Genomic DNA, 23,138 nt, shown 5'->3' with positions numbered 1-23,138 from the left:
ATCAGTTTATCATTACATGGGTATAACCAAAACTGTGTATTCTGCACCATCTGTGTCATTTCTGATGGACTATTAATAAATGGATCGTTTGCAGCAGCTGCCCAGGGCACACCTGACACCTCAGGCTACAAACTGGGTGTTAAAGAATCACTGTGAGGCAGGGGAGTGTTCTTTTGTTTTCGCATCAATGACTCAGCTGTGATAACTCCCCTCTGGAAAGGCATTAACACCTTCACACCCAGACTGAGGGGTCATCTCTGCTAATGGGCCACCCAGGACTGGCAAAATAGGCAGCTGCAACACTCGACCGTCAAAGATTCCAAAAATACCCCATGACTCACAGAGTTAAATCACCTATTGTGAAACTCCCTGTCCTGGAGGAGGTACTGGACATTCCCACCTGAACTTGAGCATATATAAACATCGGGGTTGGGGACTTCTGGTACCACTCATTGGATCGAGAGGAGGACCAGAACACCAACAGGACTGCGACTGCCACTCTCAACAGGATTGCCACGATCATCTGGACTAACAGGTTTTTCTTTCCTTTTACCTTGCCCCCGGGGGGGCATGTGGTTCTCAGCACAGGGACCAACAAACACTGTTCTGTTCTTGTCCCAGGGTGCTGGGTTATACATCTGTCTTTGGGGGTTAAAATCAGTTTTCTCTGTATTATTGTATTTATTGTAATCTTTTTAGTAAATTGTAACTCTGACTTGTAATCTCTCAAGTTGGGTTCATTTCTCCCTCTGGTTTACTTTTAAACCAGCACAGAGAGAAATCTATGCAGCAGGAGATGCAAGAGCTTAGTGCTTTAGCTTATTGAAAAGCATATTGAAGGCACTGAATTATGTCACAGAAGTACCTTTCTTGTAGGCAGAAAGTAGAAGGGTTCCACAGCCTAGAGGAGAAGACTGTAACAAGGACTAATGACTGGAAACAAAAACCAGGCAAGTTCAAATTAGAAAAGTAAGAATTTTTTTTTGATAGTGAAGGTGATCAACATGACCAAAGGAACAAGTTATTCTCCATCTCATGGTATCTTCAAATCAGCCCTTGCCTTTGCCAAATGCAAATTATTGGCTTCATTCCAGACATAACTGAAAGGAATTTAATGGTCTGTGATACACAGGAGGCCATGTAAGATATCTAATGATCCCTTTTCACCTTAACTTCTGTGCATCAGTGAATTAAAGGAAGGAATTCTGGTACTACAGGATATTGCCAAGTGGGAAAGGATGAACTGGTGCTTTTGGCATCCAGAGAGGAGTGGAGGGTGCTTCTAACAATCAGATGCTTGTTACTTTAGTTACAACTTTACTCTTTAGTAATATTATTAGAGGCCAAGAAATTAATTTATTTTGGGGGGTGGGATGGGGTGAGAATTCCTGTTGCTAATTTTTTTCCTAACAACAGGCTTGGAAAACAAATTTTCTTTATTTTCTTATCTCAAAAATTTTGCTTTGAATTTTTACTTAAACAAATGTCTTCATTTGCTTAGCAAATGAAGCAAATCATCTGGAGGTTCCTAGTATTATCTGTGATAAATAGTTAATACTAAGCCCAGTCCAAAGACCATTGAAACTCTTCACAAGGAAGTTTTCAGATTCACTGACATTCAGTCAGTTATTTTGCAGTATCTTAGTATCCACATTGGGTCAGTAGAATAGACTTCAGCTACTTTGGCATAGATCTGGATACACACCTGGGAAGCCTACCTGCGTTGGTTCAAACTCTACACTTTGTAGGATCTTTTTTTTTTTTTTAATAAACCATACAGCAAATTATATTTTACCAAGAATGGTATTATTCTGCAGATACACTGTCATTTCCACAACTAGAAGAATGTTGACTTTCATCATAAAGTTCAGTTTCACACTACCAGTACCAAATAATTTGTTTTTTCAACTTCTCTATTTTCTCTCAAAACAATATTCTAGAAGACCTGAAGAGAATTAATCCCAATAATTTTCATTTAGCTCCTACAATAAAAATGCCCTTTTTTAAAATTATCATTTTTGTCAGTCATTCCTGCCTCTCTGCTTCATCAAACTTCTTGAAAATTTGGCCTGTAGGAGTACTTGAAAAAAAAGGTGTTTAAGTAAAGTGGATTGTTAGAGCCAACTCTACTTCACTGATTTCACTAAGTCAAATTTTCTCACTATTAATATCAGTAAGTATTTTTTATGTAAGTAGCAATAATACTGAATACTGTACATTAAATGAGCTAGAATATATACAATAAGGGCCCTATTCTTCAACAGGTGTTTTCTATTACCCATCTGTTTTTATTATAAAGTTTTTGCCTACAGCTGATCTGAAAAAAAAAAAATATCTACTGTTCTATGTGCATTACTCCAGCATAGTGCTGGTTCATACTTGTGTCTCCTACCCAGCACAGCATCAGAAGAAATAATAATAATTATGATAGTATTGATGATAATAATAATATCTGTATATATATACTCCACAAGCAGAAGAATATGTACCAGTATTAAGAAGAAGAAGGGATTTACCTAACAGGAGGTTAACTTGGTGACAAGAGATTAAGATGGGAACAGGTGGATCCAGAGTACTTGGAGATTGTATATTTTATTAAAAGTCTATGTTAAAATGTTTTTAACTTAACTGGTTTATGAAATTATACATACCATTATATATATTTCATACATATGGAAATTTTTCTCATTCAGAAAATCTGACACTACCTACTCTATTCTATTATTAGGAACACCCTCTAATATTACTATGTTCAGGCCCATTCTAAGTAGACCAACTATAGTCCTGTTCTCTCTCTCTCTCAAAAAAAAAAAAAGGAAAGAAAAACCCATAGAAATGCATCACTGATGCACTAATGCCTCCTGGGAATATTTTCTCAGCTGGGAATGATAAACTGTCAGTAGAGTAGATACTTTGGGGGGAGGGAAAGATGCAGCAGAAAGGAAGGAGAATCCACAAAGTGGGAAGCTCATTGTCAAATAGAAAACCTGCGATGAGTTCCCTATCCTGCCACTGATACCTTGAGGCCATGTAGATAATGTCTCTTTAGTGTCTCTGCTCCTTCTCCAGGAGTTCTTCACCACACAACCATGTTGTGAGGCTCTCAGATTTCATTGTAATGAGGAACCATATCGAGAGAGAGCTGAGTTAGATACAGCAGGATAATATCTGCCTTTATTAGGGGACAGATACTGCCTTGAAAAGCCAGGACATGGATCCCCGCTGCTAGGATATGAACAGAAGGATTATTAAATGAATGGGTGTCATAACAGAAATAATAACACTGACCTCTAGTTTTCATCAGTATTAATGTTGTTCCCTCATTATAACAAACTATTTACCCTTTGGCCTCATTTTATGCACATGGGAATCAGATTATTGCCTCATAAAACAAAGGAGCAGTGAGATTATCACTTAAGTAATGGTCCCAAACATACTGTTAGCACAGTGTCACGGACTGTTGCTATACGGCAGAGCAGTATAACCTCTTTCATCAGGGCACAGTCCCGGTAACATGGGCAGTGGAGCAAGTAGAAATGTCACAGGGCAAGTGAGCACAGCTTCCCATTCACCCTTGGAGCAGTCAATCCCCAGAATTTTATCCCTGCAACTTGTTAAACCTCAGAAAGCTCACAGCCATTTAAAAGTGATAGCTGCTGTGTCCGTGCCAAATTGTTTTATCAGTTTTAGATAGCCAATTTTTCACACACCCTCCCCACCCCACCCCCTTGGTATTTGCTGATAAAATGTTTGCACACTGTTACATGGGGAAATACAGAGCACTGGGGGGGGGGGAAGGAGGAAAGAAAAAAGGCCTTGATAATTTCAGTGCTGGCATTTCAGAACGAGAATGTCAAGCAGTTTATATCTTGTTGACGTTGAACCCTGGGGCTCTCCCTCCCTCCTTCTTCTTCGTGTTTAAAGCAGGCAGAGTGATCCTACGTTAAGGGCGTGTAGTCAGATACCTCTGCTGGGGATTCTTCTGACCAGCTTCAAGCACACAGCAGTGACTGAAGTCCGTGGAGACAAGGATCTGTGGATATAATACCAGCATTGTCTACACTTTCATTTCTGCCATACGCTGGCCCCTCTCCTCCTCTGCATTCATTGTCGCTATTACATTTATCTGGAGAGAGAGGCTACCGTAGGCTGCATATTTATTAATCATTCTTACCTGCTTCTCTTTTTGTTCTTTGCTCTCGTTCTTTTCTGTACAGGGAGACTGAAAGGCAGCAGCATATCATTGCAGAAGTACTTACACAGTGCTTTTCTTATCCACGGATCTCCAAGTGCTCTACAAAGGTAAGTGCTAATATAACAATTATCATTCCTGTTTGTCAAACCAGAGAAGCAAGGCTAAGAGAGAAACCCAAGGGCACACAGCAGGCCAATGACACAGAGTGGGAGACACAGCTTCTCTACAGTATGTTGGATTTTGTTCATCGTGTTTCTTAAGCCAAGTAGCCTCGTGGAAAGGCCTCTCTTGTCCTCTATCAGAGACCTTTTGACAAGCAGAAGACACCCTTCCTTTAGTGGACAATCCAGTGCAGCAAAATATTATCTTCACTGTAGTAGCAATAGGGTTACTTTCTTCCCAGCACTCTGCAAAACTCCTTCCCAACCACTGCTTCCTGTAGAGATTACTGTGCTGACAGGGTTAGCAGGCTGCAAAGGGTGCATAGGGATCAAGAAATGAATAGATGCATCAGGAGATTTAGCAGAGGTCACTAAACCCCTGACTTCTAGCAACTACCCCTAAACACCCCTCCCTTCCAAAGCTGGGGACCGACCACCCTGGGTAGGCAGATCTTTCCCCAATTACACAGACACAGCAGCAAAATTTTGATTTCCCTGAAAGTAGTGGTGTCTGTATAATATCACACTGCTCATTTCTAGATCTTGATTTCAGCTTTGTTTATCTTCTGAGTACAGTTATAAAAATAAAATCCAGATTTTTTTTTTTTTTTTAGTGTTGATGAGAATGGGAGTCTGGATGTCTCAGGGATTAGGTAATGGGAGAGACAGTCTTTGGCTTGAAGTCACCCATTCAGCTTTGGTCAGGTCAGCTGTGTGTTAGCATTTATATTGTTTGCTATCCCACGTACTGAGAAGTTGGTGGTCCTATTCTGATGTGCAGCTCAAAAGGAACATTTTACTTTGAATGTGAAGAGGATTTATTAGCAACAGGGCTGAGGAGTATATGAGCATGGAAAATTAAGCAGGCCTGAAACTTCTGGGCTGTGCCAGGATTTCAGTTCACTGGAAGATGCCGTGGATAACACTGCACATCTCTCGCAGGTAATTGATCTAGGGAAAAGTCTTCAGTGCAATCAATCTAGTACCTTCTCAAAGGTGGTATCGTCATTTTTAAAGAGGCTGAACATTAGTATTGTTTTCCTTTGATAATTGAAAGTTTCAGTAGATTTAGGATTTAACAAATTCCTTTTTGGTTTACACTAGCATATGAACTTAATGTAATTTTGTATATTATCATCTCCACTGAAAATATTCTGTAGTTTCTTTTCCTCTCCTGGTGTATGTAGAATATCTATAATGCAGTACTTGCAGCCACTGCCAGTGCCTTGGACGATTGTGAGGAGAAGTGTGAATTAGAAGTGGATTTGAAAAAAAAATCCTTTCCTTGATGGTACCTTTGTAACTGATTAGATTTGGTAATGGACTTGCAAATGAAGTTTAAACATTAATCTAAGAGCTCAATTAGGTAAGGTATTATGGTGCAGTGGAGATTTTCTCCATTCCCCAAGCAAGTGAAAAAACCTTGGAAATCAAGACAAAATCAGCTTCTTTTCTTTCTTGTCTTTAGAGAGGTTTAACAGAGGTTGTTACTGAATTAATGAAATATTATTGATTCATATATCCTTTCTAGTAAGTGAAATGGAAGGGGATATCACTTATAGTTCCTAAGCAGTTTCATACTGCAACTGGCAACACCACTGGAGCCTCGTAGGCCTGAAAATCCCCAAGCAAATCAGATCTCTCTGAAGGTCACATTAGCAAGCCATGTGACTTTTTTCAATAAACCCTTCAGATTTAACTTTGCATTGGGAGTCATAAAGTACACTTTTCAGTATGACCGAGTTACTGGATCCCATAATGTTTTCTTACAAAGGTGTAAACTCAAACTTGCACTTAACTGCATGGGAATTAAGCATATCATTAAAGTTAAGTGTGTGCTTAAGTACTGCTCTAAATAGAAATGCTTTCCTGAATCTGGAATAGTGGTAAAGAGTAATTCCTTCCACTGCAGGCCTTGCAGGGTAGAATGCCATAACCTGCATTATGCGTGAGATCAGATAGGATGGTTGGCCGTAGTCATCCTGTTTGGACCTCCAGCCTGTGAATAAGACACATCGTTGGTCAAATACCAACTTTCCAACTGGACTACATCCAGCACTAGCAAGCAGTGTTTAGAATTATACTAAGGAAATAAAGACAGGCTGGGGTAATTAAACACAGGGGAGATTTTTTCCATTCACAAGCCCTAGACATCAGTGTTTTGAATAACTTGTTCTATTAAAAAGCTATCTTGCTACAATATATTTGAACAATCCTTTATTCTGCTCATTCTATTAAGGTTGCTCTAAAATTATTCCACTGAGTATTGCCAGCAGCTTTGAGAACTTTAGCACACAGCATTAAGTAGAAATGAATAAACAATTGGCTAAAATAACACATGGTGACTCTCTTAAAAGGCACTGTCAAGGCATTTTATACACTTTTCCTTTTACTCTGCTTTTTTATAATATTCCTCTGAGAAGACTGAAAATCCTCGGTTCTTCCCACTGTCATTTAATCCCTCACTCTGTGCAAATAGATGTTGTCTCCAATGGCAGTGGGAGAGAGCCTGTCTCTTTCCTCTTAGGAGTCTTAGCTTGCACAGTCCACTGCTCTGCTGAACCATTTTTCTTATGGATCAGCAGTAAAGGTGTCCCAATAATTTCTCCTATGCAGCTGTGTGATGAAGGGAGCATCTGAAATGCAGAATTGGCAGTCCATATAAACCAATGACTGTGAGAGTTTTAAATATAAACTCTTGCAAAGTAACACCTAACATCTGCACGCAGGTGTAAAAATCTCCTCACAGCACATGAACCCAGCAGATGCTGAGTTTGGTGAAGAACTCAGCTGTCCACTGCAGTTTCCCACTACAAGAGCCATCATCAGTGAGAGACTCATCCCATAAGTACCTAGCGATGCCTTACAACAAAAGACATTCTTTAGCTACTGCAGAGAGGATAACCTGAGCAGGATGATGGTTCTGCTGGCTGGGACCATTGAGCAATGGATTGACAGCATTGATGGTGACTCAGGTATACAAACCTCATAGCATCAGCTTGGCTCATATAGTGGAGTCAGCACTGAGTAACTCAGTGTAGCCATCCAAACCATCTCCATCAGATATACCACTTCATGTGAGTTAGAAATCTATGCTGGATGGTGCTTTGAAGAAGGGAATTGCTTGCCTCTTCCCCCATCTTCTTGCACTCTAGTGCTTTTTGCAACACATTCATCACAGCTCCTCCCTCCCCCTCTCACTGTCATTTGGCTGCCTAAGGAACAGCAGGAATGTGGAGCCAAGTGACTATGTACTGATTCACTTCTCTCTGAGATAGCACCAGCAGTCTGCCAGCTTTAATCACACAAAAAAATTAGTTTAGAAATGTGGGGGCTTTTTATAAGCCCTGAGGATAGGTTCTCATCTGTGCTTGTGTCAATCAGGAGGATGTCAACAAAAGCCAGTGAGACCTTGTTTAAAGTGCAGTCTTAATTCCTTTCCAAGTCTCCTAACAGGGTAGATGCCACTATAGAACTGTTGCCCGTCAGCAGTCAAACAAAAGCATGCTGAAGTAGTTCCTTGAACTAGCTAATAAAAAACAGCTTCCGTTAGTTCAAGGGCTATCTCCTCTCGCACCATCCTCTCTCCAGTTTCTCCACTGTCTCCTCACCCAGACCTGTAACCATACAAAGTAACAGCTGCTGGTCACAGCATCCACCTCTGCAAGAAAAATATTAAATCTCAGCCCAGGAATGTCCCAGGGAACAAAACTGAATTTCTTGAATTTAGGGGGAAAAACCATCTAGGGCAACTACAATTTCACTGTATGGGTGGGTGTTAGGGAGATTTCCACCACACTTCACAGATTGAGGGAGAGCAATGCTCTCTACCAGCATTACATCACCCATCTTGAAGAAGAAAGGCAACAGCTGTTTAATAGCACTGTGTAACACTTCCTGACAGCTTATGACAAAATGGGAAGTGGAAATTGGACTTTCTTTTTTAAAGATCATTGCTACTATTTTACCCACCAATTCTCTCTCATGAATTGTGTGATTCAGCCCCAAGAGGACTTGCTTGAAGAACTGTTCTCACAAAGAGAGCTACTGTGAAAGCCCTTTTTGACAGGTTTTTCCAGATTTGACGATTTCCTTGACATTAGACTCCCTCCCTCCCCCTGTCTCACAAACCCGTGCATGAGTATAGCTCACTGTCTACTTTCCTTTCACCATCTTTCCATGAAAATAATTAAAAGCCTCTGTGCAAAGATCTCTCTGAAAGATTTGTACTTCAAACATAGTCCTACTAAGACGAATTTTGTGGGGAAGCCTGAAGTACTTTTGCAATCTTTGCCCCTCAATTGCATTTTGAAGTGCTGTAACAGTTAACAGATATTTAAAGAGAAACGATGTTCTCTTTCACTAAGGCTCTGTGTTTTCAAAGTACATCAGCCCTTGTCTTGAGCTGATGTAAATTTCCACTTCGATACATTCACAGTGATTTGGCCCCACCAGGGCCTTGTCCCATGTGCTTCCTTTGAATTAGCCTCATGTTAGCCCTTTCTCTCAGAAATAGAGCTCAAGCTCCTGTCTGCATTACAGGGTCCAATAAATAGCCTCCCATGAGATGGGAGATTGTGCCCATCCCTTAGCCCATTGTGAAAGGGAGGCAGCATGACTGATGAGTCAGGTACTTCAAGTGAGGTATTACAGAGCAGGTGATGCATGGTACCCTGCTAGCAGGGTCAAACACGTCTGAGCACTTTTCTATTTATGGGATGCTTTTGAGACAATATAGTTGAGATTTATTTTAGTATATTTGATTCAGGACACACTTACAGAGTTGAATTTTTGTATCCATACCTGCATTGTTTATGTGCGAGTACACGTGTGCCTTTTTATGTGTGTATATATATTGTAGGCACGTTGCTTTGGTTGGCTGCTCTTCAGATTCAGGACACAAAAAATTCAACAGTTTCATAATTCACTACTCACATTCACAGAACCTTCCAGCCTCGAAAACCATAACCACTCTCTACATTTTGTAAGATCAGACGACAAGGACCACTGCCTCGTAACAGTGCCTCATAACAGTGAGTATTGAAGTTGGACATCGTATTACAGTGCAAAATTGCAGATAATAATCACGGCTCAAAGCATATCTCTGACATAAGCATAAATATTGCTCATTAAATATTATGGAAGAGGAATATAAAAATCTAACTTGGTCTCTCATTGAAGCAGTAAACAGCACAGCCAAAGCACCTGCTACAAACAGCTCTGTAAATCTTTATATAACATATGGCATCCGGCAATGAAGAATTAGTTTGTCTTCATGTTCATCTACATTTTGAGGAAAGATATAAGTTCCTGGAAACCCAATCTAAACCTTTCCAGAGGTGCTCAACCTTGGGAACCTCAGCATCCTGTTTCAGACCTCAATAATTCTCCATGTGACTGGAAAGCGCAGCTGCTTCCAGTAGCCAACACAGTGATATAAACCACAACACCTCAATCCTTTCTGAAGTAGATCCTCTGCTAAAGCCAATGAGAATTTGGCATCTGTAGCAGTAGTCAGTTTGGCCCTTCAAAACAAGGTCTTGGTGTGCAGTTTTCAAGTCAATTGCCAGAGGGGATTTTCTTCTGTGAGATATGTCCCTGGATTTAATAGAAAAAAAAAATAATTGTGCTAGCACTTTTGTTACTTATATGAGTACAAAATCTGTGTATAGACCAAACCAAAGGCTTAGGAATCAAAATATACATATTGGATTGTGCTAGTTCACTGGAAGCAAATGAATACATTCAAAACCATAGTCCAAGCAAGATAAACCATACTTCAGCACTCACTAAGCTGATGAAACTGAAAGCTTCAGTTCAACAGATGTCTCCATGAAAGAAGGCAGGCAGTCATGTGCGGTTCTGCCTGCGCTCTGAGCCAGCCAGATGTGAGGCAGCCAAGAAGTCCTAGTGAACCATGTGTGTTGGATCCAGTGTGTCATATGTGCTCTTGATTAGTTTTCCATTTCCAGTCTTGGAAGACATTCTTGTCCATATGTGGATTAATTATGTGTCACATGCTCCTTTTGCAATCAAGGAGCAATGTCAGCATTTTTCTGCAGCTACAGAAGCACCTTTACATTGAAAGAATTGTAGGTTGGCATCTTTTCCTAGAGTAAAAGAGGGGAAAGGAGGGGAGAAATAAGCTTACTAAAAATGGTTCTTAGATTTAATTTTCTTACTGTGAGCTATGGGCTTACAGTTAAAATAATTAAAGCACAAATATCACATAGGTAGCTCACATAGGGCTCCTAAATTTACACTGACCACATAAAAATTACCAGGTAGTAAGGGATGCTAAATATTTACTATAGCTTCAGTAGTCAGCACTTTTGAAAATCAGGCCACTTGATATAGGCAGCTAAACAGGCATGTTGGAAATGGTTTGCCTTAATTAGTTCCCCAAAGTTACATAGATTATTAGAAAAATAACTAAAGAAGCATTTTTATTCAGGAGGCAAAATGTAATGCAGTGTTAAACTATTAAGTGTAATTTGCATGGAACGTGGTGTGCACACACAACTCCCTCTGTTTGAACTTTACAGCCTTTCTATATAATATACTAGTAATAATTTTCCCCTTGTAATACTCGTTAAGTTCCTCTTGCTTTGGGGGATATTAAGTGAATGCTTTTGTAGGTAAAATGACAACTGCAAATGAATGGTAAGATTGTGTAGCTGAGTGGATAAAATACTTTAAATCATGGCACTATGACAAAGACACCTCTGTAAAGGTTGCAAATCATTTTTCATTTTAAGGTCAGTGTTCATGATTCCACTAACATTTTTAGATGGGTTTAAGAATGAGGTTCATTCTGTTTAAATGAATCACAGGGCTGTATCTGTAGAAAGCTTTCTGTGCCTGCAGAGAACCCTGCTCCTATTCCACAGCAAGGGAAGATACAACCCTCTATCCGGGAAAGCTCATCAGGAAATTATTTAATTTGGCACTAAATAGTTTGATCTATCTAGATTCTTTCTTCTCTAGCTCAAGAGGTAGGCTCTTTTTTACTAGTCGTAGGCTCAGCTTGCACTAATAATGAAGGTCATGACCTTACAGATAAGGAGAGGGATATTTTACCTTAAAAAGCCATCTTATGAGAGATTACCAGATATCGAATTTGGGAATTTTCATGGAAATTATACAGAGGAGAATAATGCAAGCACTTAGGGGGCTCTAAAATAAATCTCTCTTCAACATATCACTACAATATTAGGAGATTAACTTTCTACACGACTGTCTGCATTAAGGAAAATACTGTCCATTTTAATGGCAAGCTCAGCTGCAGTACTGCACCAGCAGGTTGTGTGCAAAGGTAGGCAGGGTTTGGTCTTATTACCAAAAAAAGCTGCTCTCACTACTGCTGTGAAACAGACACAGGTTGTCCTCGTGGCTTTTTTTCCCAACTTCTGCCTTCAGCTGACTTCTCAGAGAAAAGGGTAAAAACAGTGAAAGCAAAAGAAGAAAAGTGTGGTGCCTCCAAGTCCAAGAGGAATTTTTCAGAAAAGCATCCTAACTTTATGAAGCGTGATATTAACTTGGGCTGAGCCTTTTGGCAGGCCTAAAGGTGTGGCAGAGTTTGTGCATGAACCCAAACTGTGCCCCTATGACTCCGTGTAACAGCACAGACTTGAATTTATACTGAAGAGGAGAGCTTGATCAGTCTTATGACTTTATGATGAGACTGGTAGTCAATGCTTTCCTGTCTCACTTTTGGAAACAAAGACTTTTCCACTGGCATGGCATTGTTCCCTTCGTGGGTGTCCTAGTATATATACAGCTAAATTCAGTGCTAGTGTAAGTGAGCACAACCCTTGATACCTCAGCTGAACTGAGGAACGTACAACAGCAGTGAACCTGCACCAGTTTACCAGAAGAAAAATGTTGTTTACTACTGGGAGCATCTTACTCATTGCTGCTAGTGCTGTAAATATATATTAAGATCCACTATCTCCATCACTGCCCAGCAACCACATCAACTCTCAACTCCCCTTTAATTTAGTTAAATTCTCCATCCTCACCTGAACCCCAGTATAAACTCCCCTTTTCTCCTGTTTTTTTGGGGTTTTTTCTTTTTTTGCGGTGGGTGGGGGAGGAGGTGTTGAGAAGGGCCCTATGGACACCTCAGCCGCAGTGGTGATTTTGCAGCGTTGCTAAATTAAGTCGCCGATTAAAGCCGGCGCGCTGCGAGCTCCCCCTCCTGTCGCCGAGCCGGTCGCTCGGGGCAGCTCCGGCTCAGCGCCGGTGGTACCTACAGGAGGGCAGAAAGATGCTGAAGAGGGGCTAAATTTGGAGGAAAACTCCTTCGAGCCGCCAAGGGAGGTCTGGCATTGAAAAAACTGGCATGTCGGAAAGCAAAGCAGCTTTATGTTGTACACTAGAGCCTTCATGGACTAGGGTGATAAAATTGTCTGGCGCAGGATAACACTAGCCTTTGCCAGGACATCACTTATTTTATACAATTGCATCTTTAAGAAGGTAATAAATGCTAAAATTACAAGAAAATCCCTTGTTCCTTTACTATCTCTGTATCTGCCTTTGTAATGGTTTAACTCAAAGGGCTTGGGATATAAGGAGAAAGCAGAATTTTTCAGAGACTGTAAGCCTGCCCCTTAGGCACAGAGGAAAAGTGAATACAAACTAGTCAGAAGGATTTTGTGCAGGTTTTCTCCATCTGTGTAGCATGTCTCTATACAGCAGTATGAGCAGAACCTTGCATAGTATACACCAGGCATGAGGGATGGGAGAGCCAGATCCAGAAGTGCATTGCTGTGGATGCTACTGTAGCTCATCCCCGCTCACAGCATCATGAGAGCATTTTAAGAAGGAATGAAACTTTCCAAGTGAAAGCTCTGCTGAGAAATCATCACCAGCCAGTGTTGCCCAACAACAGGCAATCACTGTAGGTCTACCCTTGGGTCTGACATGGTGTAGAGTCCAATTACACAGTGAAGCTGAGAGAACAAGTCCAGGAGTTTCCTCTCACTCTTTCTCAGTGGCAGGGTGTACTCTGGAGCAACTGTGAACCAGCTGCTTGAAGTGTGTAGCTGTTCTCTTGTTTACAAACCAGAGCCAACACTCATTTGGATGGAGGGATGAAAGGGAGAAACTGGATTCAGGCCCCTCTTGAATGTGAACTGAGAACTGTAGCTTAAAGGGAACAACAGGAGCATCATTTGAGGTGAAAGTGAGTCAGGCACAGAACAATTTCTACTGTGTCCTTTTGCCACTTCCCACTCCTGGCAGGCCCTGGAAGTGCCTGGAAGATGGTCTAAGCCATTGAACCAAAGTGGGGAGGAGACAGCGGTGCTGACATACAGGGAACAAGGATGGGGAGACAGGCTCATCGCCGGAGCTGAAGTGATTCATTAAAGCTGTGCTTAGGGTACAATGAGTCAAGCAGCTGTTCATTTAAGACTGGAGGTGGGAGTAAAGAATTTAGTACTTTATTTGTTTGTGGGCTTGCACCAAAGCCTAAGCAAAAGTCTGAGAGAGAGCAATGTATGTTTGCACAGTTTGCAGCCCAGCCAGGGAAATCTGGCACTCAGGTTCTGCTGGGTAGAGGTTTTCCAAAGAATCCTACTTCCAGCCTCTAAAATCCATTAAGGCCATTCATAGGGCCCTATAGACTGTGGAGGACAGTTAGGCTATAGGACAAAACACATTTGTACTTCTGAGCAGAGACTGTGTCTGTATTGTGGGCTGCAGCTGTGAACTGAGAGATACAAATATGAAGTAGGTCAGAAGGAGACCATCATACAGGCAGAGAGGAATAGAGCTTTACACTTGGTGTAAAGGCTTTAACCCTTGCCAGACCAAGGGCCTCGGTGGATTTAGGAGAGCCATAACCTCCACCAGGCAGTTGTGATGGGTGAAGGTGCTTGTTTGTACCCTACATGCCTTCTCCCCTCCTCCTGCCCAATCTTTTCATGCATGCTGCAAGCACATCCCATACACCAGGAGTCAGTAGGAATGGATAGATTAAAATCTCACCCCTGTGAGCTGCTTCGAAACACCTCTAAACCATGAGGCAGGCTATTGAGAAGTATCCGTAGTGAAAGCCAGACCCTTCCTCTTAGTCAGAACTTTACACGAGGCAAGTTTGTTGGGTTCAGTTGGACACTAGTGTTACTTACTATGGTTTCTAAAAGTAAATCAGAGTTTTAATGTCAGAAATAAGCAAAGAGGAAACCTTCCAGCCATCAAAGCGAGGTTTGACTCAAAAAGCAAGAAAGAACCCGGTTGTTCATAGGCAGCCTCAGAAATCAAAGAAGCCAGAATCTCCACTTCCCCAGTCACCACCTTCGCCAGCGCTGCCTTGGCACTAGGCTTCTCTCCTGAAAATGTGAGTGGGTGGAGCTGTATTTGCAGGCTGGAGGGAGTTCCTGAGCTGACACGCTGCCAGATTCAGGCCTGTTAACTGTTGCTTTCACTGTCAGCTGCTGAGATTATAATGGGAGCATTTTTAATAACGTTGGGGCAAAAATTAAAAAGAGGGCATTAGATTAAGCAGTGACCCTCAGACAATCTGTAAGTCACAGTAAGGAGAGAGATATCTGGAAAATTTGCCAAGTTCAAAGGTCTTCATTATTCATGTTCCAATAGCTGACTTGATGGATTGTCTCTGGTCTGTGTCCCTTTATTCCTTCCACCTTCTCTCCTAAAGACAAATGCTTAAGACAAATCTCTAGATGGAGGGATAGGCTCTGTAATAGATTATTTCTTATTACTTAGAAATTGGTTAATAATTTACTAATTCAATTTCACTGTTCCATCCCCCACTTCAATTAATCTTTAGAATATAGAGTAAATGCTGTTCTTTGTTCTTCTAGTACTAATGAAGAAAGAAACTAATGAGGAGAGACCTGGCCTTGATACCTTTCTAAAGATGATTTAGCTGCATAGTAGTTAATTTTCTTTTTTATCTGCTTTTATTTACTTTTCTTCTTAAACACAAAATCCATCCATAAAACTGAAAGCTGTACAAGCTGATTATGAGCCCAGTTTCATGTGTGCTACACAAGTCTTACTCTAGAAAAATTCCATTTCTTGTCAGAGTGTAACAAAATAATGCACACCTATAGTCTGCCATCCTGTAGATAAATATTTTATACAGATAGTTTATATATACCTGAATAAAACAAGATATAGGAACTTTTGTACAGCAATTCAAACCGCTGTCTGCCATTTTGCAATGGTGCTTTAATATTTAGCAGATGTAGACAGTAATTTGTTTCTAACAAATTGTATCTGTGGCTCTGTGGCCATAATGCATTTCAAAGAGATTTTTTTAATCTCACCTGTCAGGAATTACACAAGTATAGTCAATCCAGCCTCCTGATATCCCTTCCAGCCCTCTTTCCTGTAATTCTATTACCTTTGGTTTCTTACTTTTCTTCTACTGTTTTCTCTTACCGGAACCCTCCCATCAGCACTCTGAGAAATGTTTCCAGCCCTGCCCATAGCACTGTAGCCAGGATACATGGGAGTCTGTGATTGATGGCTGCTTGTCTGCCAATGCACAGGTGTGAATTAGGAAACCAGTTCAGATTCCAGCCAACAGACCTTTGTTCTTGCAGCATGTTGTGCCATCATTTGGATGTAAACATTTAGGGCACCAAATGACGCATTCCAGCATTCAGATACTTTTTGCCAAATGCCATTTCACACCATGGGGAGGACAAAAAAAAAAAAAAAAGAAATCTGTCAAAAAAAACCCTAAACAGCAACGTTCATCTATTTTCACTTTCACAGAGTCCATTTTCATAATGGTAGTAGCATGTGGTCATCATTGATAAGCCTACTTCATGTAATTGCCACTGATACAGGAAGCTAACAGCCTTTTCCCTCACACCTACAAGCTTGCTTAAGCCTGTCCCATTACAGAACAAGGATAGTATATTAAGCCATTTAATAGCGGGACCAGAATACTGTCCATCCAATGAAGGAGAGAAAAGATGCTGTTCAGCATGGGAGAAATCCTACCAGTCAGGACAGGATTCCTCACAGCAGGCTCTTGGCATCCTTTTCCCCATGAACAAGATCACTCAGACCTGTGTCTAGTTACAATTTGCTTCTGAGGGCTGCAAAAGTGATCACTGGCTGGAAGGCTACATCCAGGTCTGCTACAGGCCAGAAGCATTCATTAGCTTTTTGTCTTTCTACAGGGGCAGGAAATTCCCTGTGCATCTTATTCTTTACTTTGCCCTCAAGCACAAGAGGGGGAAGGGCTTGCTGTTTAAAATTTGCTTTACAGATTCCTAATTCTACTAAGCAAACACATCTATACACCACAGTGCAGGCCACTAAATATATTAGAATAGTGAATTGTCCCAGATCTTTGGCAGTAGGGGGGTAAGATTTTCCAAGTGACTGAGTAAATTGATGCCTCCAAAAGCACTGTAAACTGATCTATTTGGTTTAACTCTGAGATCGCTTTATTACAGTGTAAATCTGGAGTAAACCTGCTGAACTAAATAGAGTTATGCCAAGGCAAAGTCAGAATCCCTCTCTTCACCTTTTTTCTTTTACTGTGCTGCCTAATCCCATAGCTGCAGCAAAACTGAAAAATCTCTATATACAAACTCCATTGGCCAGGTTCTCTTATTGTGAAACCTACAGTATATCCCAACCTTATAAGAAATCATTCAAGTGTGACACTGTCCTCTCTCTTGCTTTTCTGATAAGCACAGAGGAAGGACTGCCAATAGCACAGAAACTAGAAGACAGGAAAATAATATTTCACAGTAGCGGAAGAAAACATAACTGAGTGGATATCAAGGAAGCTAAATTAAAGAAACCCACAATACCTGGGTTACATGTCCACAACACACAGCTACAGCATAGATGTCAAGGCAACTAAAGGATTCTTCCAATGGCCATCTTCTACTTGCAGAAAGCAGTAGCATCTCCACTAATGAGTTGCTTCTAAAAATCTGCTCTTATCGAATGGCTTGATTTGAAACAGATTAAACTAGTGAAAAGAATCTTGTTGACTTCATCAGTCAGTGCATGAGGCTTGACGAATTTAAATAAAACGTAAACTGGTGAAATACTATCATGGTTAATGAACCTACAGTTTCCCAGATTGCAGATGATCATATTGCATTGTTTGACCTGTGTGACAATGTGTATTTAGAAGGGTGAGTGTCATCTTTCTATGGCATTGGCAAAAAAAAGGGCATCTTTTGAGATTAGCAGATGTTTAAAGCAAAAATAATGGCAGAATTTAAGGGTGGCATTGGAAAGGTGCTAGTCCTGTCTCTGCTATATGAAAAATCTCCAAATTTTTTGCCAACAAATTCCTAGAAAAAATGGTAATGTTCCATTTCATTATTAGCTGTTTTTAAAAAATCATATGAATATGCCTTTCATATCAGCCCACGCTGTAAAGACTGCCTGTAGTTTCAATATATAAATTCTGAGATCTGAAATGCAAATCTCATTTTTGAGGACACGGCAATTTATGTGCAAATCTTCAAAGAGCAATTCTCCTTCTGACTATACCTAGTAGAGGAAGTACTCTTGACATCTACTGTTCAGTGTCTTTTTTTTTTTTCTATCTCAGTTTTGCAAACAAACCCTTCCAGGGTGTGGTACGATTGCCACCCAAAGTGCCACAGAGCTGTGCAGTTTCAGTCTTTCAGTCACACCTTGAACATTGAACACTGCATAGGAAGAATGATTTTCTGCTTTGCTTTAAGCATACACACCACTGGATTCTTACTACACCCGTGTCTCTAGGCTGGGAGACATCTTACTAAAACTGTTTCTATAAAAATATTTATTGACTTCTGCAGTTATGTTATTACGTCCTGTTCATACAGTGGTAACGCCTAAAGCCCAGTTATGCTGTAAGAATGAAAAGTTCATGTCCAGAGGGCTCCTATTTTTATCACACCGACTAATGCAATAGGTTAGTGCTTCTCAAACTACAGGCCCCTGTGGACCTGTGAGGCTGTAGAGCATTTGCTGTGTTACTGATCCGCTGAGAGAAAGCTGCTTCCGTGAACAGTTGCAAGGCACTTCATGGAGCAGCCTGTAAGCCCGGGAGAAGCAGGAATATGAAGAAGGATCTCACATAGCAGCATTTGCTATGGGAGGAAGGGGGGAAAGGAATTAATTGACCATTTTGTATGATTGGAGAAGATGGGGAAAAAAAAACTTGGCTGACTGGACACACTGGCCAAAATTCCAGGAATCACTTGCAGAGAGTTAAGAAAAGCCAGAAAGAAGGAAGTGTATACAGAAGAAAAAGTGGAAAAGGTAAAAAACAATCAGAGAATCATGGTCCCACAAATATGGAGAAAGGCAGTGCTTCAGGCTATGCAGAGAGGAAAAGCAAAGTAAAAGTCAAAGGAGTAAAAAAGGTGCAGTAAATTCTTTGAGAGAAATCCCAAACAGAGTATCAAAAGAAGCTCCTCTTGTTCCTGTTCTAACTCAACAGAAATGTTAAATTAAAAGATTGGCAAAGAAACTTCATTACACCATGGCTAAAGTTTCCTGAAGCATGTCTATGCAACAAAAGAGGTTATTATATTATATAATGTTATATAATTACACTGGTATAATACCTTGTGTGAACAGTCTAGAAGTGAGCCTTTTTCCAGTTTTGACTTATATTGCTCTGGAAAGGGTATTAGATGAACTAGAGACAGTATTTTTATGCTGGAACGGGAGTTCACAGATAGTGTTATTCTTGCCTAACTCTATCTGTATGATTGTATTGATGTGAAGGGTGAAGCATATCTATAGGGATAAAACCTGAAATATCTAGCTGTCCTTCAGGCCACAGACATGTCGTTCTTTAGCTTAGCAAGAAGCCATATTTCAAAGACACCTTTTATGATTGCATGAGAACAGAACAGAACAATACAAGGTTATTCAGAAATGTTTAGGTTTCCTAAGCTTATACTTCCGTGTCAGCAATTGCAGAAGATGCCACATGGAACTTTTGTGAACATGAACGTGAGAAAGGATAATGAAAAAGTGTTATGTGTGAAGATTTAGTCCATGCTGTGAACACTTCTATAACCTTTGGCATAATCTGAGAGTTACCATGGCCTATATCAGGAAGAAAAAAAAAGAGACAAAGTTTAAGAAGCCTTGAAATGAAGGGCTCTCTAATGCTGGAGTTTTTAATAGCATACAACTTTTTGTTTTAATTATGGACTTTATGTGGGAAATGAAGAATGCTTTATCACTCAATAAAGATGAAAAAATATATGATTCAGGTGTTAAGTAATGGTTAACAATCAGATGCATGTTCTATTCTTTGCTTCCATGTACTGGTCAGACAAAAAGAGAAGAAAAGAATTGCAATACACTGGTTTCTCAAGAATGCAGCATCAGGGATCTGTAAAAGTCTGAGTGATTCTATTGCTTCCTTTTGAAGGGCTCTAATAATAAGGAGGCCTAGGGAGAAAAATTGCAGTTGAAGACCATTGAAGTCTTGAACTGCAGTCAAGCCACAGAGTGAAATTGCTGAGCCCTGAACACCTCTCCTGATCTTTCTCTGTTGAGAAGAACCTTTGTTAGATGAGGAGGCAGAGGTTGAAAGACTCAATTGAAATCCTCACTAAATACATTTTCTGAGAAGTTAGGACGTGGACTTTTTCCTCACATGGATATACAAATCCACACAATTGGAGCAGATGGGAAAACTCTCATTTTTAATAGAAAGAATAAACTAGAATATTACCAATTCAGCATATGAGCAAGCAAAGCAGAATTTCTTGTACTAACCCATCTAGGCCAGAGTGACCCATACTGTGACACTGAGAAATATTTGAAAGTGCAGAAAGAAAGGACTGTAGATGTAAATATTATTTACAAGGTGAGAAACCCTTTTATTTCAAATACTAGGAAAATTGTTTTGTCCACTTATTACTGAGTTCTTAAATATCACATTCAGTACAATTGACCGACATTTTATGTGTCTTATTGCAGACCTTCATCTTTACAATGAGTGATTTTTCAGAGAACATATTCAGAGTCTATGGGCAATCTGTAACATTCTGGTGACCATATAATAAACACTGTCCTTTTTCATCTGAAATTATGAAAGAACACTACAAAAGCAGAGGCATAAACTGTAAGTGTACATTATTAATAAGCCAATCCCCATCAGTTCTCCTCTCTGACTATTCTGTTCCAAGACAGAGATACTCTGAGGTTAAGCTTACACCAGAAAAGATCTCTTGGGATAGCTGTGCAGGCAATACAGCAGTACAGAAAAAATGCAACATCAGGAGGTGCACTTTGTGCTGGCAAACCAGTCTTTTAGACTGGCTTTTACAGGGCTATACCTGGTGTTATGCCAGCATAGGCATGTCGTAACCTAACCATTCACTACTGTGGTGGAAAGCTTCATCTACAGATTTTGTCCAGCAGTAGACATTGCCATTGGCCATTTAGTGTTGACAAATAAAAAGCAAACACAAGTTTAAATGTCAAGTTGGACTTTCCTGCAAGCTAGCAGAAGAAGAGTGGCAAAAGTACTGCATTTGCTGCAGTTTGATCCACTGCTTACAGGAGTCTGTTTGTGTGGGTCATGTTGGACAACATCTTTCATCTCTCCCACAGGTCTTGCCAGCAGGAATGTCATCACCTTGGGATCTTTCCTATGGTACTACTGTTTGATGATAGTCCTCCTACTACCTAATCTAGTATTAATCTAGTATTCCACTTTCTGAGTTTCTTCAGAACCTGAGTACTGCTGCCAAGGAAAAGTGGTATGTAGAAATGGAAAGCTGATGATGATCAATAAAGCAGCAGTTCCTGTAAATTGAAAAATAGGCAGAAACAAGGAAAACATCTGAACTAGGGGAGCATGCACTGCCAGAAGAGAAGAAGTCAAGGAATACAGCAATCCAGAGATCCTAGATGGGGCTTTGAGAAACCTGGTGTAGTGAAAAGTGTCCCGGCCCATGGCAGGGGAGTTCAAAGTAGGTAATTTTTAAGGTTCCTTCCAACCCAAACCATTCTATGATTCTATGAAGAAAAGCAGAGCCAGCTACTGCAAAGCCCAAAGGAAGCACAGAGGAGAAGCATTGTTCTGCAGAAAAGGAAGTCCATCAGGCACAAAAAGGAAGCAACAAAAAAGACTAATGAGTGGCTAGGGATGAAGTCTGAATGTGCACCTCTATTTACACTTTCAGTCTAACTCCAGATGAACATCATTCTCTTTTTTTTCAGGATGGAAAATGAAGATCAGAAATATGGAATCAATGCTATAGAGACATAGACAGGGGAAGAACCACACAGCTCTCAGTCCTGGTCGCTAAGTACTAGCTACAGACTGGGCAAAACGAGAAAGAAATGAATCATTGTATCTTCAAGATAAAGCAATTTTAAGACTCAATCTCATCACCTGGAAGCAAGGCAGAACCCCCTGGAAATATATCTGTTGAAACTTCTTATGAAGCTGCAAAATTTAATTGATCTAAGCATCTCCAGTTTTTCAATTACCAAAACGAACCAGACCATATACCAGCAGAGGCGTAAAAGAAGCACAGTAGAGGCAGAAGATATGTATAGTTATATGCTGCTATACTTCTCTGCTTAAGCATTTGGAATTAATTGCCAGCTGCTCTTCATATCTATGGGAGTTCAGCCAGGACTTTAATAAGGTCAAAACACGAAACAGGTCTCAAGTCTTTCTGCCCACACGACAGTCTCACAGCAAGGCCTTCAGACAGGTCCCAGGACTAGTCTCTAACAGAACCAAAACCAAGTAGCAAGCAGCAAGGGTCTGACAATGAGATCTAAACTTTTCCTTCACAACTGAGTCCTCTTTGGTACTGGAATAAAAGGAGAGGAAACAATTCTTTTTCTGCTTGTGGACCCTTTCATTCTTCTGTAAGGAATTGAAAAAGATAAAACTCTAAGGACTAAGAGCTGTATTGTGTGAAAAAATTACAGCAAGGGAAGTTGGACAGCATTATTAAGTTATGGCAAGATAGTTGTGAGTGGGAAACCAAAGGGTGAGACTGTAAATTCACTACCTTATGTCACATAAATAAGCCACTTTTGGTTTCTCTGTTACATTTTGTCTCATTTGAATGAAGTTCCTTCCTCTTTTGGCCCAATTCAGAGTTTCTGTCTAGCTTTACTCAAAAGCTGTGTTGTAAATCCTGAGTTTAGTGTAGCTTTTCCTTGCCACCTCACCTTGTATCACAGGGGCAGACAAAAAGGACAAAATGTGTCATCCCAGGGCTGTGTAAGGTATCAGCATGTTTCTGGATTTGCTGCTGTCACTTGTAAGTGTGACATTACCAGCAAGCTGACATTAGGAGAGACAAAAATATGATCATTTCTTTCTGCTCCCCACAAAAGGTCTGATGCAAAACTCACTGGAATTGCTGGAAATATAAGGGGCTTTGGCTCAGACCCAAACAGACCAGCCAGAAATAATGCTGAAAATGTATTTGGAACTGAGATGGTACAAAGGGACTAATCCTAGTCACCTTCCCTTAGTGGAAGGCTCAGAGTGATTTGAATTGGCTACCTTCTGTTGTGAATTAAGCTCAAAGCCCCAAAGGCAACTTGATTTCAGCCATCTATCTTTGCAGCCTCCTCCAAACTCGATCCAGAGGGAAAAGTGACTAATCCTATTCAGTTGCTACACTGAGCTAGTGCCATCGATTAAAAAGGCTTGGGGCACAGGGAAAATGAATAATCTGGGTCAGTTTTGCTCTGTAAGTCCTTAGCACAACTCGTTCAAGAAAATAAAAAAAAGTAAGGACGCAGCGAGAGGAAGCACTGATAAGAAGGAAAGCTCA

The 23,138-nt window shown here is 40.5% G+C and overlaps 1 long non-coding RNA gene across 3 annotated transcripts; it reads left to right on the top strand.

The window, feature by feature from the left end:
* The first annotated feature begins 469 nt into the window (after positions 1 to 469).
* Positions 470 to 22,937, top strand: LOC127480358 (uncharacterized). 3 transcript variants are annotated; one of them, XR_007907846.1, is made up of 5 exons: positions 470 to 535; positions 4,218 to 4,302; positions 9,300 to 9,389; positions 20,305 to 20,449; positions 20,941 to 21,520. It is a non-coding gene; the product is annotated as an uncharacterized LOC127480358 (long non-coding RNA). The 3 variants fall into 3 exon arrangements; XR_007907845.1 differs by lacking the exon at positions 470 to 535 and having other exon boundaries at positions 3,871 to 4,302; XR_007907847.1 differs by lacking the exons at positions 470 to 535; positions 20,305 to 20,449; positions 20,941 to 21,520 and adding an exon at positions 21,553 to 22,937 and having other exon boundaries at positions 3,871 to 4,302.
* The last annotated feature ends 201 nt before the right edge of the window (positions 22,938 to 23,138 follow it).

This window comes from Manacus candei, unplaced genomic scaffold (assembly GCF_025592945.1).
Source record: "Manacus candei isolate 608988 ecotype Guabito, Panama unplaced genomic scaffold, ASM2559294v1 h1tg000072l, whole genome shotgun sequence".
Lineage (NCBI taxonomy): Eukaryota > Metazoa > Chordata > Aves > Passeriformes > Pipridae > Manacus > Manacus candei.
Note: the sequence above shows the minus strand (reverse complement) of the source record. Positions and strands in the feature narration are given on the sequence as shown.